The sequence below is a fragment of the Balaenoptera borealis genome (assembly GCF_965194805.1).
Source record: "Balaenoptera borealis genome assembly, chromosome: 17".
NCBI lineage: Eukaryota > Metazoa > Chordata > Mammalia > Artiodactyla > Balaenopteridae > Balaenoptera > Balaenoptera borealis.
This window is the reverse complement of record NC_138876.1, coordinates 38,419,281-38,433,896: the sequence shown is the minus strand read 5'-3', so window position 1 is coordinate 38,433,896 and position 14,616 is coordinate 38,419,281.

Sequence of the window (14,616 nt, the reverse complement as noted above, 5' to 3'; positions counted from 1 at the left end):
TAGATTATGTACGTTTCCTATAGCAATGTAGATTATATATTTATTCATTCACCTAAAAAATATAGCAGTAAACTTGACAAACCAAAATATTATATGGCAAGCTTTGTGCTAGGCACTGGGAATACAACTGTGAATAAGACAGATGACCTCTGCCTACATGAAGCTTTGGGAGAGACAAGTTACTAAACAGACAATCAGACCATAATATGATATTAGGAACTAATGTAATGACAATTCTGATAACTCCTAAAAAGGAAAGTATAGGGTGCTATGAGAGAATATAAAAGTGGACCCTAAATTTGGGTATTTATTTTACCAGAAAACTCACTGAGATATTTAGTATTGATAGAATATCCATGTTGTCTCCCAAATTTTCCACCCGACCTTGCAATTAGACAGGATCATGTGATTGGTTCTGGCCAATGGGCTGAGAGGGGAAATGTGTCACTTCTAGGAGGAAGCATATAAGAGACAGCGCCGCCTTCCAGCTCTTTCCTCCCCTGCCATGCTGGTCATGGAGGTCATGAGATGAAGTTCCACAAGAGAGGAGCAGCCTGGAGTGGCAGATCACGACAAGGAGGACAGTACCCTGGAAAGTCACCAATTTCATCAAGCTTCCTGTGAGAAAGAGATTAACTTCATTGTGCTAAGCCACTGAGATTTTGAGGTTCATTCATTACTACAACATGCCTATTCTTCCTCGGCCATATCCTCACAGAAATTATGCTTAAAAAACAATCAACAGGACTTCCCTGGTGGCTCAGTGGTTAAGAATCCGCCTGCCAATGCAGGGGACACAGCTTCGAGCCCTGGTCCGGGAAGATCCCACATGCCGTGGAGCAACTAAGCCCGTGCGCCACAGCTACTGAGCCTGCACTCTAGAGCCTGCGAGCCACAACTACTGAAGCCCGCGTGCCTAGAGCCCGTGCTCCGCAACAAGAGAAGCCACAGCAGTGAGAAGCCTGCGCACCACAATGAAGAGTAGCCCCTGCTCACCGCAACTAGAGAAAGCCCGTGCACAGCAACGATGACCCAACACAGCCAAAAATAAAATAAATAAAATTCAAAAAAAAAATCAACAAAACAATAAATCAGGCCCTGATTTGTAGCACTTGCAGATTTGTGGTCTAAATTTCCATGAGAGCGCCACGCCCAATTTCAAGCTACCAGTGTGACATCCTGGTACACAGAGAACAGAGTTGAGTTGGAAAGAGATGTGCAGTAGTAGCACACTGTTAATCTAATTTTTCACCATAGAGACATAACGGACATAAATAAGCTCAGGAGCATAAATAATAGTATAATGTAGTAAAATAACTAGGGAGCAGGACTTCCCTGGCACTCCAGTGGTTAAAATTTTGCCTTCCAATGCAGGGGGTGCGGGTTGGATCCCTGGTCAGGGAACTAAGATCACACATGCCTCCGGGCTAAAAAACCAAAACATAAATCAGAAGCAATATTGTAATAAATTCAATAAAGACTTTAAAAACTTGTCCACATCCTCTGACAAGTACAGGTTTCTGGTAACTGACTATACTGCTGAACTGAATGAATAAACATTTTCAGAACTCTAATGGAAAACTGATGAATTCATAAAAGTGCTAACAAAAGATCAAGATGAAAAAAAAATTAATTACATGGGACTGAGTGAACTGATGAGGATGATTATAATTTTTGTGACTTTCTGTTTGAATAAAAAAAAAAATCCCACAAGGACTCAGAAGCAAAAAATATACAAATCAATTTTCACTGCAAAGTAAAGGAGCTGTTACAGTGGAGGATTACTGGACTGAATGTCAATATTATGACATAGTATGAGTGTGTTTCGTGTTTGGTAATTGCAATCACTGTTGCTTTTGTTGTGGTCATCCATTTACAATGCTTGGTGTCTGTTTATTTATCTCTTGTAAAAATAAAATACAGTGTGAGTGTGTGAAAAAAAAAAAAAAGGTCCACATCAAAGAAATAAATAAATAAAGGAATGAGGCACTCTATTCTCTGGGACAAACTTGCAGAACAGGCCTTCAGGTAGCTATATTTTCAATATTTTCAGAAGATTTAAAAAATAAAACCTAGGGAGCAAGGAACTTTGAATATTTATGATCTTTGTTTTAATATAATTTAATTATACATGAGTATAATTAAGTTTTTAGTAATAGCTGTGTTTAACAATTATCTCACAAAATTCTTGAAATATATATTCTTTTTCATATTCTTTTCCATTATGGCTTATTACAGTTTGCTGAAGTCCCTTTAGCAGCAGAAAAATCCTTTTATTCAAAAGTTGAAGTTAAAAGACTGAAAGTGTGTTTAAACAACACAGTGACAGAAATGGTACACAGTAGGGATAGGCATGCAGTCTGTCAATAAACATTAAGAACGACATACGAGATAATTTCCCAGTTGACAACCTGAAGAAAACATGAAAGCTACTGAAAGGGAGAAGAAAGTTACCCTCAAAAAGCTAAAATTGACCGTCTTCACCAACTTACTTGGACAAACAGATGTTCATGGGGTACCTTGGTCTCTACTGCTGTTCACGTTAACATCATGGCTTGAGAACACAACAACGTCCGTATAACCTGGGGCTTTTTTTAACATAATCCATCATACTAAAGGAGCCGCAGAAGATCCGTGAAGCACTAAAAAGGTTACTTGCAGTAGTTTTGACAAATAAATTCCCACCTCACTAAAAATTGATGCGCACAGCTTTTTATTACTTTTTCTCATATTACATTGTAATTATTTGTGTACGTGTTTGCTTCACAAGAAAAGGGATTCTATTTTACTTATGTTCCTATATGTGACACATAAGAAATACCAGCACTCAAAAAGAGGATCAAGGAATAAGTGGGGAAATATACATTGCATACTTCTGTTTGAGATCCTCAGACCCTCACTACCGCTTGACTCCTTTCTCTCTGTAGCTCCAAGGATCATTCATTCTCCCATTCCCCTGTTCACAGGAATCTATCTCACCTGGCAAACAACTCAGGACAAATGTACAAGAGGCTTCCCTGCCCTCAATTATTCAATGCTTTAAAAACAGCTATGTTACATCCAGCCATGTGTTGGTAAATGCATAACAATCAGCTCTTAGGGCAGGGAAGTTGAGGAAAAACCTGATTTGTAGCATTTACCAATTTCTGTGGTATAAATACACTCACCGTGGCTGACTTCAAGCTACCAATGTGACTTCACTGAACACAGGTTTGAGAAGAGATGTGCATAATATGCTCTCACTACCAACTTCAGCTCACCACTGATTTACATCTCATCAGTAGGCTGTGGTTAACAGTATGACCTTGGAGTTGGACAGAGCTGAAGTCTAGACCCAACTCTACCACTGGGTGACTTTGGACACATTATTTCACCTCTCTAAGCTTCCAATTCTTTATCCATAAACTGGAGATAATAACAGCAGCTACTTTATAGCTCTTGAGTGTTAAAAACGAGATAATGCATATAAAACACTTACCACAGTGACTAGCACTTAGTAGGTGCTTAAGAAATATTAGCTACTATCATCATCTTTATTAATCTCCTACCCTTGAAGGGTCACCATTCAGTGTTTTCACAGATCATCAGGACACCACCTTTGCCATCTGCACAGCCTGCCAGTTGTCACAGGCAAGTCCACCCTATCTGACTTACTGTACAAATATTTGCCTAAGTATCAGTATATCAAAATCCTGCTCTATTTTTGTTATTCAGCTTCAAACTAGTAGGAGATAGGTCTGGAATATTATGAATGGAACTGATTTACTACTGTAACAGAAAGAGAGAGATGGAGCCTGTGCTTTTTGAGTACCTACCTTGGCCCATAAGTCACTGTGCTGGGGATTTTGTTTGTTCCCTCATTTAATCCTCACAAAAACCAGGAGATATTAAATCTCAGTCTCATTTCAATGGATAAGAAGACTTAGACTCAAAGGGATTAGGTAATTTGCCCGAGGTCACATGGCCACTGATACAGAGTCAGGATTCTTCTGGTGGATGCCGAAGCCACTCTTTGCCCTGGACCATGGTATTAACCTCTTCAAGAACACTCAAGTAGTGAGATGACAGGCTAAAGCACCAGCTGCCACAACTAGCAAGTAGCAAATGGATTAGACAAATAAGAGCACATTTAGCCTGCATGTAACAGAAACTCAATTACAGTGTCTTAAAGAAGGACTCTTCTTCTTAAAGAAGTCCAAAAGGACGTAGACCAGGCCTCATGCATTGACTCAAGGAGATCATCAAGGCTTCCATCTCCTTTAGCTTCCTGCTCAGTCTTTAGCATGTGGCTTTCTTCTTCATGGTCATACAAGGGCTACCCCATCCCCAGGTATTACGTCTACCTTTCGGAAAGGAAGAAGTAAAAAGACACAAATTTTCTAAGTGTGTTCTTTTTTTCATAAGGGAAATACTCACTTTCCCAGAACCCTCACCCATGCACTTCTGCTTACATCTCATTGGCCAGAATTAGGTCATGAGGCCACCCCTAGTTGCAAAGGATCCAGGGAATTTTTTCTTTTTAACTGGACACAGTAAGGATCTAACACAAGTGAGTTTCTGTTACAAAGGGAAAAGGAGAGACTGAATACCAGGGAAGAGAACAGACAGCTTGATCTCTAGTGGTCCTCAGAGCAGCCTGCAGTTTTTCAGGGTTGATAGGAGAAAGAACAGTAGCACAGAATCTTTGAGATCATTGGTCTAGTCCCATTTCCTGCCTAATGAAGGAGTTACTTCTACAGCTTCTCTAACACATGGTCATCCAGCTTCTGCTGAATTCACACAACATAGTGATGTTTGGATGCTTGATATTACCTGCAAGAGAATAGCACTTTAGGTCCTAGCAATATATTGACTACAGAATTATGGTCAACAGTCCAACTAGACAGCAAAGGAGAGCATTACAATCTAGATGAGAGAGTTCAGGGGTCAGTGAGTTCTAATCATGCAGCAAAAAGATTTCCAACTTCCTAAATCAGCTGATGAAAAGTTGAAAAAAATTAAGGAGGGATGAAAACTGAAAGATGCCTAAGGGACACATGATGAAAGATACAGACTTACCTCCATTGACACAGCAGACAAATCTACTGTGACAGGAAGCTCAGCCTGTTAACCTGTGGCTTCGGTAGAATTATCCTGGTACGTAGCACCCAAGTCCTGGCCTGATTATTTAACTCATTATTATCTAACTCAGTGGTTCTCAAAGTGTGGTCCAGGGGTGTCTGAGACACTTTCAGGGGGATTTAAGGTCAAAACTATCTTTATAATAAAACTAATAAGTTCTTGCCTTTGTCTCTCTCATTCTCTTACTAGTATACAGTAAAGTATTCCAGAGGCTACATGACCTGTGATATCACTGCAGAAGCAGATATGAGAATAAAATTTTCTTTAATTAAGGCAGACATTTAAAATATTTATAAAAATGTAAAACAATGCCACCTTTCTAATTTTTTAAAGAATTTTTTATGCTTTGAAAAAATAGTTTTCCCCATAAAAATGTATTATTTACATTAACATGTAATGGGATTATTTCTGTTATTTTTTAGGGAATCAGTAACATTTAAAAATTTTTCTCACATTTAATTTCTATGATAGTGAATATTGATAGTTATAACCACATAAATAAAATCTCTTTGGGGTTCTCAATAAATTTTAAGAGTATAAAAAGTCCTGACACCGAAAAGTTTGAGAACCACTGGATCTAATTTATAATCCAGTTGGGGTGTTTTGAGAACCAGTAACCCCAGCCCAAATGAGATGGTAAATATGCTCACTGGGTAAGTGATTTGATAATACTATGAAGGGACTGAAATAAGAAGAATGATGTGAAGTAACCAAACCATTATTAATTCTTTTGTGTTAAGTTTAGGAATAGGTTTTTAAACATCAAGAAAATCTTGGTGTATTTGCCATTTAAGGTGTTTGAAATGTTTAAGAGAATCCGACATATTACAGAAACTGACATATTAGCCCTATGAGTTACTGAAATTTTCCATCTTTCTTTTTTTTTAAGATTTATTTATTATTTACTTATTTATTTTATTTATTTTTGGCTGCATCAGGTCTTAGTTGCAGCATGCGGGATCTTCGTCGTGGTGTGCGGGCTTCTATCTAGCTGTGGCGTGCGGGGTTTTCTCTTCTCTAGTTGTGGCGCCCAGGCTCCAGGGCACGCGGGCTCTAGTTGAGGCATGCAACGAGCTCAGCAGTTGTGGTACGCAGGCTTCGCTGCCCCGGGGCATGTGAGATCTCAGTTCCCTGACCAGGGATCGAACCCGCGTCCCCTCGGCTGTAAGGCGGATTCTTTACCACTGGGCCACCAAAGAAGTCCCTCCATCTGTCTTTTTTTACTTATTTTAGAAAACATAACAGAATTTGTTTACATTTATAAACAGTATTTAAACACTTATGATATACTACATTTAGAAATCTGTGCTTAGTCTGTTCAAGCTACTATAACAAAAATACCACAGACTGGGTAGCTTATAAACAACAGACATTTATTTCTCACAGTTCTGGAGGTCAGGAAGTCCAAGATCAAGGTGCCAGCAAATTAGGTGTCTGGTGAGAGACTACTTCCTGGTTTGTAAATGGCCAACTTTTTGCTGAGTCCTCACAGATGGAAGGGGTAAGGGGACTCTTGGGCCCCCTTTACAAGGGCACTAATCCCATTCATGAGGGCTCTGCCTTCATGACCTAATCACCTCCTAAAAGCCCACCTCCTAATACCATCACCTTGGCGGTTAGGATTTCAACATATGAATATTGTCGGGGGAAGGGGGCAACAAATTTTCAGGCCATAGCATGTATATTAATTTAATGTATTTACAAGATTTACGAGAGTTGCTTAAATGCTTAGAAAGATTTTGTTTGTTTCAAACCTCACAAGTGAAATGCCCTGCATTTGTACTATTCGAGATATTCAGATATACAATAGTTTATCAATTCCAAGATGCACTTTTTTTCTCATTTTAACAAATATGCAACCTGAGTGTGACCTACAATCAGTGTGATAAGATAGCATTGGCAGTATTTTTCCTTTCATGATACTACATGAAATAATGGTCCATCTCACAATCGATGGTATCATAGATTCGATGGTATTAAACTTGTAATAGTAATTTGAAATGTCTCAGGAAGCGCAATAAACTAGTTTTATTTAGGGGAATTTAATCTGTTGAATTTGTAATTTAGTGGAACATCGATTTAAAAAGCAAGTGAAAGCGATTTTTTCCTAACTTTTATAAAAATTCACAAGATTTATTAACAAAATAACAAATTGGATTTAGAAGCTTAAGAAAAACGAATTTTCCCAATTTATAATAAATTGGACATTATTTAAATACAAGCAAATGTGGATAGTACTTTCCATGCACGATAGCACTCAGGTATAAACTGAAAGGATGTCATAGATGGCACACAGAATGAGGGAAAAATTTCCGTTGAGATTTCTTCTCAGCATCCAAACAGTTGAAAAATATATCATTCCATATATATGCCTGAAGCATTGTAAGCAATTTACCTTTCTCAGTGCTGAACTTTTAAGTTAATCAATAGGTTAAGTGTGGTCAGCTTTACACAAATTCATGAACTTTTTTTCCATAACAAAATTGTTAAGCACAAGAAGCCCATCTGCACTGGATAATTTGTCATGGTGCTTTCAGAGATGGTGCTTTTATCCTAAGAGACCTGTCATTGTAAGCACTGCTGAGACAAAGGAAATTCATCTCATCAGAGGAAATGCTCTGACTATAATGGTATTATTGCAAAAGCAGTAAGTGTGCAAGTGAGAACACATTGCGTTTAAAACCCTCAACTTGCTCATGCTTAATGTTACCTGCCATTCAAGTGATCAAGCTTGATTCCTTCTCTGTTCCCATATCCAATCAATCAGGAACCAAACTTTGGTTCTTCCTTTGATATAGAATGGAGCCTTTCACATGGTATGAGCCTTTGGTTCTTCTTTTCACATGTTATGACTGTATGATAATGGCAGTGAGAATGGGGTGGGGCTCATACTTACCCCCTCCTGCCCCACTCCCTACCCCCCAATGCCAATTCTCACTGCCGCTATTATACAGTCCAGTCTTCCCTCTTTCCCATGAAATATCTTCTAAATATGGAAATATTTAGAAGTTCAAAACTCTATGAGAGGCAGGCATCTCTCTCTTGATTACTGCAGGATTTAATTTAAATAAAAGGTTAGTTTTGCTTTTCGAAGGTAGTGTCTTTTGTCTTCAGCAGATTGCTGAAGAACTACTACAGTACCTGTATATGGAAATTCTAACTTATGAATCCTGCAGTTCTTCTTCAGTGCCTAATCTATGGTCGCCTGCTGGAGTACCAGTCCTTCCAACGTCCATCAGATGCCCCTCCTAAAGCCATGAGAGTAGACCCTGGGGCTGTCCACACAGTTTTTCTTAGAATGACCAACTCAGCCTCTAAGGCCAGCTCCAGAAGCTCCCAAGGGGGGCCTTCACAGCCAATCAGCTCTTTCTTCTGGCTGTTTCAATCTGTACACTATTTAAAGGGCTGAAAGTTAAAACCGAGCCAAAGAAATAGCTAGGAGGTGACAGCAGCTAAGCCCATGTGGCTTTAAATAGAGTGAGACACCACATAAGGAGTTTCCCTGGAGTGTTCCTACACGGTGATCACTTCCTGTGTATCCCTCACGATTGCACTGGAGTCAAAGACTTGGTTGCGGTGCAGATAAGAAAAAAGTGGGGCAGTAGTGCTTCCATTTGCCAGGAGACAGATTTCTGGCATTATAGAGTAGGGAAAATACCATTTGTGATGCCAGAGACAAACATGTTTTACAAAACAAATGAGAAGAATGTATCTATTGGTCAATTATTATTTTATCTTACTCTAGGAATTACTGAACTTCAGATAAATGATTCTTCACTACAGGAAATTTTAGCTCCTAAAGACTCCTCCAACAGCAGGGCCAGGAAGGCCCCTAAATGTGTGAAATAAGAAGGTGGAAAATAAGGGTTGACTGGTAAGTTTGCCCCCACCTAAAGATATTCAAATTTTAAAATATTTAAAAACACTGAACCATCCTTTACAAAACCAAAATACAGCTGGAGGTGATTCTGGCACGCATATGCCGGCTTGTCATGCTGGCTCTCAGGTTAAGCAAAGAGATCATAAAAGTCATCAAAGGTTTGGAAACGCTTTTTTAACTACGAGGTTAAATTTTAGATAGCATGACTCTCTGCTGTGAAAGATGAGATGATACACTCCTGTGTTTTCTCCTACCTACACTTTCCCTCATTCCATTTTTCAATGCTTATAAGACATTTTACCTTGCCAGGTTATTAACCATCACATTGTGTTCTGTAACAGTGGTACTCCTAGTTATTCAGTCTTTGTTCTTTTTAAAAATGGATCCAGTGCTCATTTCTGGTTCTTTAAACAATTTTAAATTCTTTTTTAAAAAATATTTATTTATTTGGCTGCGTCGGATCTTAGTTGCGGCACGCTGGCTCTTACTTGCGGCTCAAGGGCTTTTCTCTAGTTGTAGTGCAGGGGCTCCAGAGCACGCAGGCTCTGTAGTTGCGGCACGCGGGCTCTCTATTTGTGGCGCATGGTCTCTAGAGCACACAGGCTTAGTTGCCCCGCAGCAGGTGGGATCTTAGTTCCCTGACCAGGGATCGAACCCATGTCCCCCTGCATTGGAAGGCGGATTCTTAACCACTGGACCACCAGGGAAGTTCCCCCAATTTTAAATTCTTGATCTTCATTCATTTCTTTGGCTGAATTTCAATGTCAAGTGGTTTTTTTGTTTGTTTGTTTGAGGACTCACAGGTTTTATATCTCTTACACACTAGATTCTAAACACTATTTTCCCTGTGCTTTTTCATATTTGAGAAAACCTACTTGTTGACTTTATATCCAGTGTTTCGGCTGGGTCACACTTTCTTTTCCTCAGAAGTTTATAAATATTGTGCCATTGCATTCTGCCCTTGGATATTGCTGAGATGTCTAAGGCAAGCCTAATTTTCATTATAGGTGACTTTTACTTTGTCTTCCTGAACAGCTAAAAATTTCTTTTCTTATCCTTGAATGTCAATAACTTAACCAAAGTATGTCTTGATGTTTATGATGCTGTACCAATTTCTTCTAGCATACAATGTGCCCTCATATCTAAGGAGTCAGTTTGTTAATTTCAGAGAAAGTTTATTTCTTAAGTATCTAGCTACTTTTCCTATTCCATTTGCTGTCTATATTGGATGGTCTCCGTCCTCCATATTGTCTTTTACATATTTTAATCTTGGTCTTTTTCCTCTGCATTCACTGATTATTGCAAGCATTTCCTCCATGTCACTAATTTTATTTTCACCCACTGTCCATCCTGTTCCTTGCTCTTCCTAAATTATATATTAACTGTATTATGGTGCTCTGTAGGGTCTCAGTTTCCTTAGCACAGAAATTTCCACATTCATTTCATTCTGTTTTTTTATTATCTCATTTGGGGGACTTAGTTTTATAAAATAATAGTATTATAAAGTTATTCTCAGGACTTCCCTGGTGGCTCAGTGGTTAAGAATCCGCCTGCCAATGCAGGGGACATGGGTTCGAGCCCTGGTCCGGCAAGATCCCACATGCCACGGAGCAACAAAGCCCGTGCACCACAACTACTGAGCCTGTGCTCTAGAGCCCACGAGCCACAACTACTGAGGCTGCGTGCCACAACTACTGAAACCTGCGTGCCTAGAGCCCGTGCTCCACAGCAAGAGAAGCCACTGCAATGAGAAGCCCGCACACCGCAAGGAAGAGTAGCCCCCACTCGCCGCAACTAGAGAAAGCCCGCGGGCAGCAATGAAGACCCAACACAGTCAAAAATAAATAAAAAAGTATTATAAAGTTATTCTATACCTTAAAGCACTCCCAAGAAATCTTTTTTGTTTGTTTGGAGAGGGTATAGTTTTCTTATTTAAAAACCCATTCTCCCCCCTTAAAACGTCTGTCTTTTTTATACCATGTTCTGTTCTTTTTCTTTTCATTCTTTTCTTCCTTCTGTTTCCCGCTCTAATGAGTTTGCTTACTTGCCATTCCACTTCTTTTCATTTTTCATCAGATAGCTCTGTCCTGATTAGGATCAGTCAGTCTGCCCCATTTGGAGATAATTTAATGCACTGGAGTTGCTCTCAATCCACTTATCTCTAGCCTGAGGTCACGGTGGGTAATATGTGAGGGGAGACCCACACTGGGTCAGGAGGAGCCTCTGATTTCTCCTGTGAAGTCCAGTTAAACATCCTGTACCAGTGCCCACCCCACCCAGCTGTGGGTGTATTTCTCTCATTCATCCAGCTCCCCACAGGGACCTGGAACTTCAGATGCCATGGAGGCCCTTCCTGCCTCTGTCAAGGTCCCAAAGGGGTAAGTAGGGTTGGCTACACTTGAGGCGTTTTCCTTTACCTTTCCCAGGGTTACCTACTCACTCCCTCAGACTGCTTATGTCCATTTGGAAGGCATTAATAAAAATTATCAGACTTCTCAATACTACTCCTGTGGAGTGGGTGTGAAGAAAAGAGCTACCCCAAAACCTCTCACACTGTCCTTAGCCATCACTTCTTGAAGCTTATGATGTAAAATTATTCTCCTTTGTTTGGATGCCATTCATAAATTGTTGCCTTTTTTTTTTTCTTTCACTATTTCTGTTCATTTCATTAGATTTGGAGGAAGGGTGTTTAATCTGGATTTATCTTGCCATTGTATTCAGAGGTCAATTTACCCTATTTTCAAATCTTATAAACTTATAATAATGAACAGAAAATATCTAGAGAGATATTGCTGATGCATAATTTGTTAAAAAGTAAAAACTCTTGGTCAGACTGTTTATTGCTCTTGGGTAATTAAACATTCCTTAAAACTGCTAGTGTATGATAGTTAAGAGGCGTACACTGCAGTCCCCAAGTTCCGGAGTCCCACAGGCCTGTGTTCAAAATCTCGACTCTACCACTCACTAGCTGTAGGACACTGAACAAGTTATGTAAAGCCTGTAAGGTTCCAGTTTCTTTATCCATAAAAAGGGGATGATAATAACACCTACTTCATAAATTGCAAGGATTAAATGAAACAATGCACATTAAGTGCTTATCACAGTGTCTGACACTGAACCATCTACTTTCTAAGTTCTGTGTGGGGCTTCTCCTTTCTATAATGCAGAACATACAATAGGAATCTTTAGAACTGAAAGGAGCCCTAAAGGTTTATCCAAACCTCTAATATTACAAAAAATGAGTTAAGATCACGAGAAACTACATCAGAAATAATATTATACCTATTCCCAAATACCCTGATTAGGCTCTTGGTCAATAGATATGAACGCCTTGAAGGTGTATTTCTCATTGTAAATTATTAACCAGGTAACCAATCCATTAAAAACACAACAAAATCATTTCAGCAACACCTGTGACAACAACCTAGGAACTCTGAATCTAGGTCCAGTGAACTTTCCAATGACTGGCAGCTTTGCTTACATTATTAAAGAACCATCTCTAATCCCATGAAGGTTTATAAAAGTATTTATACATAAATAAATGTAGGGTTTTTTTAACTTGTTTAGTTTGGATAAAGAGACATATCATTGAAGATCTATACTGCTGTTCATAGGTCTCTCATAGAGATACACTAAGCTCATCAAAGGCTTGCTCTTGGCCATACCCACACTATAAAAGTTTTATCCAAATTCATAATTATCACAATATATCTTTTTAAAGATTATGGTATCAAAACTGCAGTGACATAACTAGTTAAAAGAAATTATGGATCCTTAGAGGAAAACTATTTAACATATTAAACCACCATGACTACCATAATAATGTACGTTATTTCCAGCCCAGACATTCTAAGCCTAGAAGAAGTCAGAGCAGGAGCAGCCTTGGAGAATATGTTTCACTGGATAAAACTTGTGTGCCATTGTGCCATTCCTACTTTTCTTTTCTTTTTTTTTTTTTTAAGGAATTCCTTTATTTTTGTTACTTATTTATTTATTTTTGGCTGTGTTGGGTCTTCGTTTCTGTGCGAGGGCTTTCTCCAGTTGCGGCAAGCGGGGGCCGCTCTTCATCGCGGTGCGCGGGCCTCTCACTATCGCGGCCTCTCGTTGCAGAGCACAGGCTCCAGACGCGCAGGCTCAGTAGTTGTGGCTCACGGGCCTAGTTGCTCCGCGGCATGTGGGATCTTCCCAGACCAGGGCTCGAACCCGTGTCCCCTGCATTGGCAGGCAGACTCTCAACCACTGCGCCACCAGGGAAGCCCCATTCCTACTTTTTTGATGCACAGCCACCAGGAACTCACCTTTATACAACGCAGCACCCAGGCCCTGCCCTCCTTAGCTTAATGCCCTCAAAACAGCCAGTGGTCATCAGACTATATTGTTGCCGACGTACTTAGTCAAACTTCTCTTACTCCCAGTGTGCAACCAGTTAATGAGATAAACAGGTCAGTTATAACTGGTTATGAGCTGAAGACCAGAGGTACAACATCCCACTTCCTTGCCCTCCCAGAAGACATAAGAGACTGTGGCTTTCACAGACAACATCTTCACCTCTACGGCTTAACCTAAAGGAATGCCTTCAGTGGTAGAAAATTCATGCCACGGGAGCCAGAAGGAAGTTATGGCATCTCAAACTTTCAGAGGTCCCCAAGGGCTGTCATAGACTACTAAGTGAAATACGTCCAGGTAAGACTTGGAGGAATCCTCAAAGAAGCCCGAGCATATGGCTACTTAGTCCTGGTCTGGTATCAAACCTCTCAAGCCATCATGACTCTGGTGTTTCAGGAGATGGCCAACACTGGTCATTCCCCCACCACCTGCTGAGCTTCTGATGCTCTCAAATGGAACCAGAGCAGGGAAGCATCATGTGACTCTTCTCCCTACTGAGGTGGGACCCCTAACCTTTCTAATCATCTTTTTCTCTGGTCTACTTGGGAAGTAGCCCCATGCTTTCCTGGCACTTCACTTGCTCTCAGCCTGCTCTCTTCTCCCTCTTCCCGGACAGGCTCACAGAACCACAGCAGAGCACTGGCCAGGAGACCAGAGAACGCTGCTTGCCTCCAGAGCAGCTCTGGTTAAGGTGGACGCTGACGACGCCTGACGACAGTCTTCCCTGTGCACAAAGTCAAGGCATTTTCTAAGGTTCAACAGAGAAGCTCCAGCTAGTGAAACCCACCACACTATACTCTTAACTGAAACTTGGCTACTCAAAGCATTTGGCTCACTCAGTAACACTGATTCAACCATAATATTTCAGAACAAAGGACAGCCAGAAATTTCCATACACATAGGTTGTTCATTGTTTTCATACAAAGTGTGTTACTCTAAATAAATTCAAAGTCCAAATCTTTGAAAGTCAAACAATAGACTTGCAAGTTGGAAGGAGCACTTCCATTGCTGAGACCCACAAGATATATAAAATAGCTAATTAAACTTCATCTTCTAGACTCGGTTTTTGACATATTGTCTACATTTTGCTTATGATATATAATTTTGTTTTTCTTTTTTCCTTCAAAGTTGAATCCACAGTCAACCAGCTTAGTCCAATGAGTGCTCATTTGACCGAAGTGTCACAACTTTTGGCGTGCCGTATCCATCTTCTCACGTTCCCTTAAGAA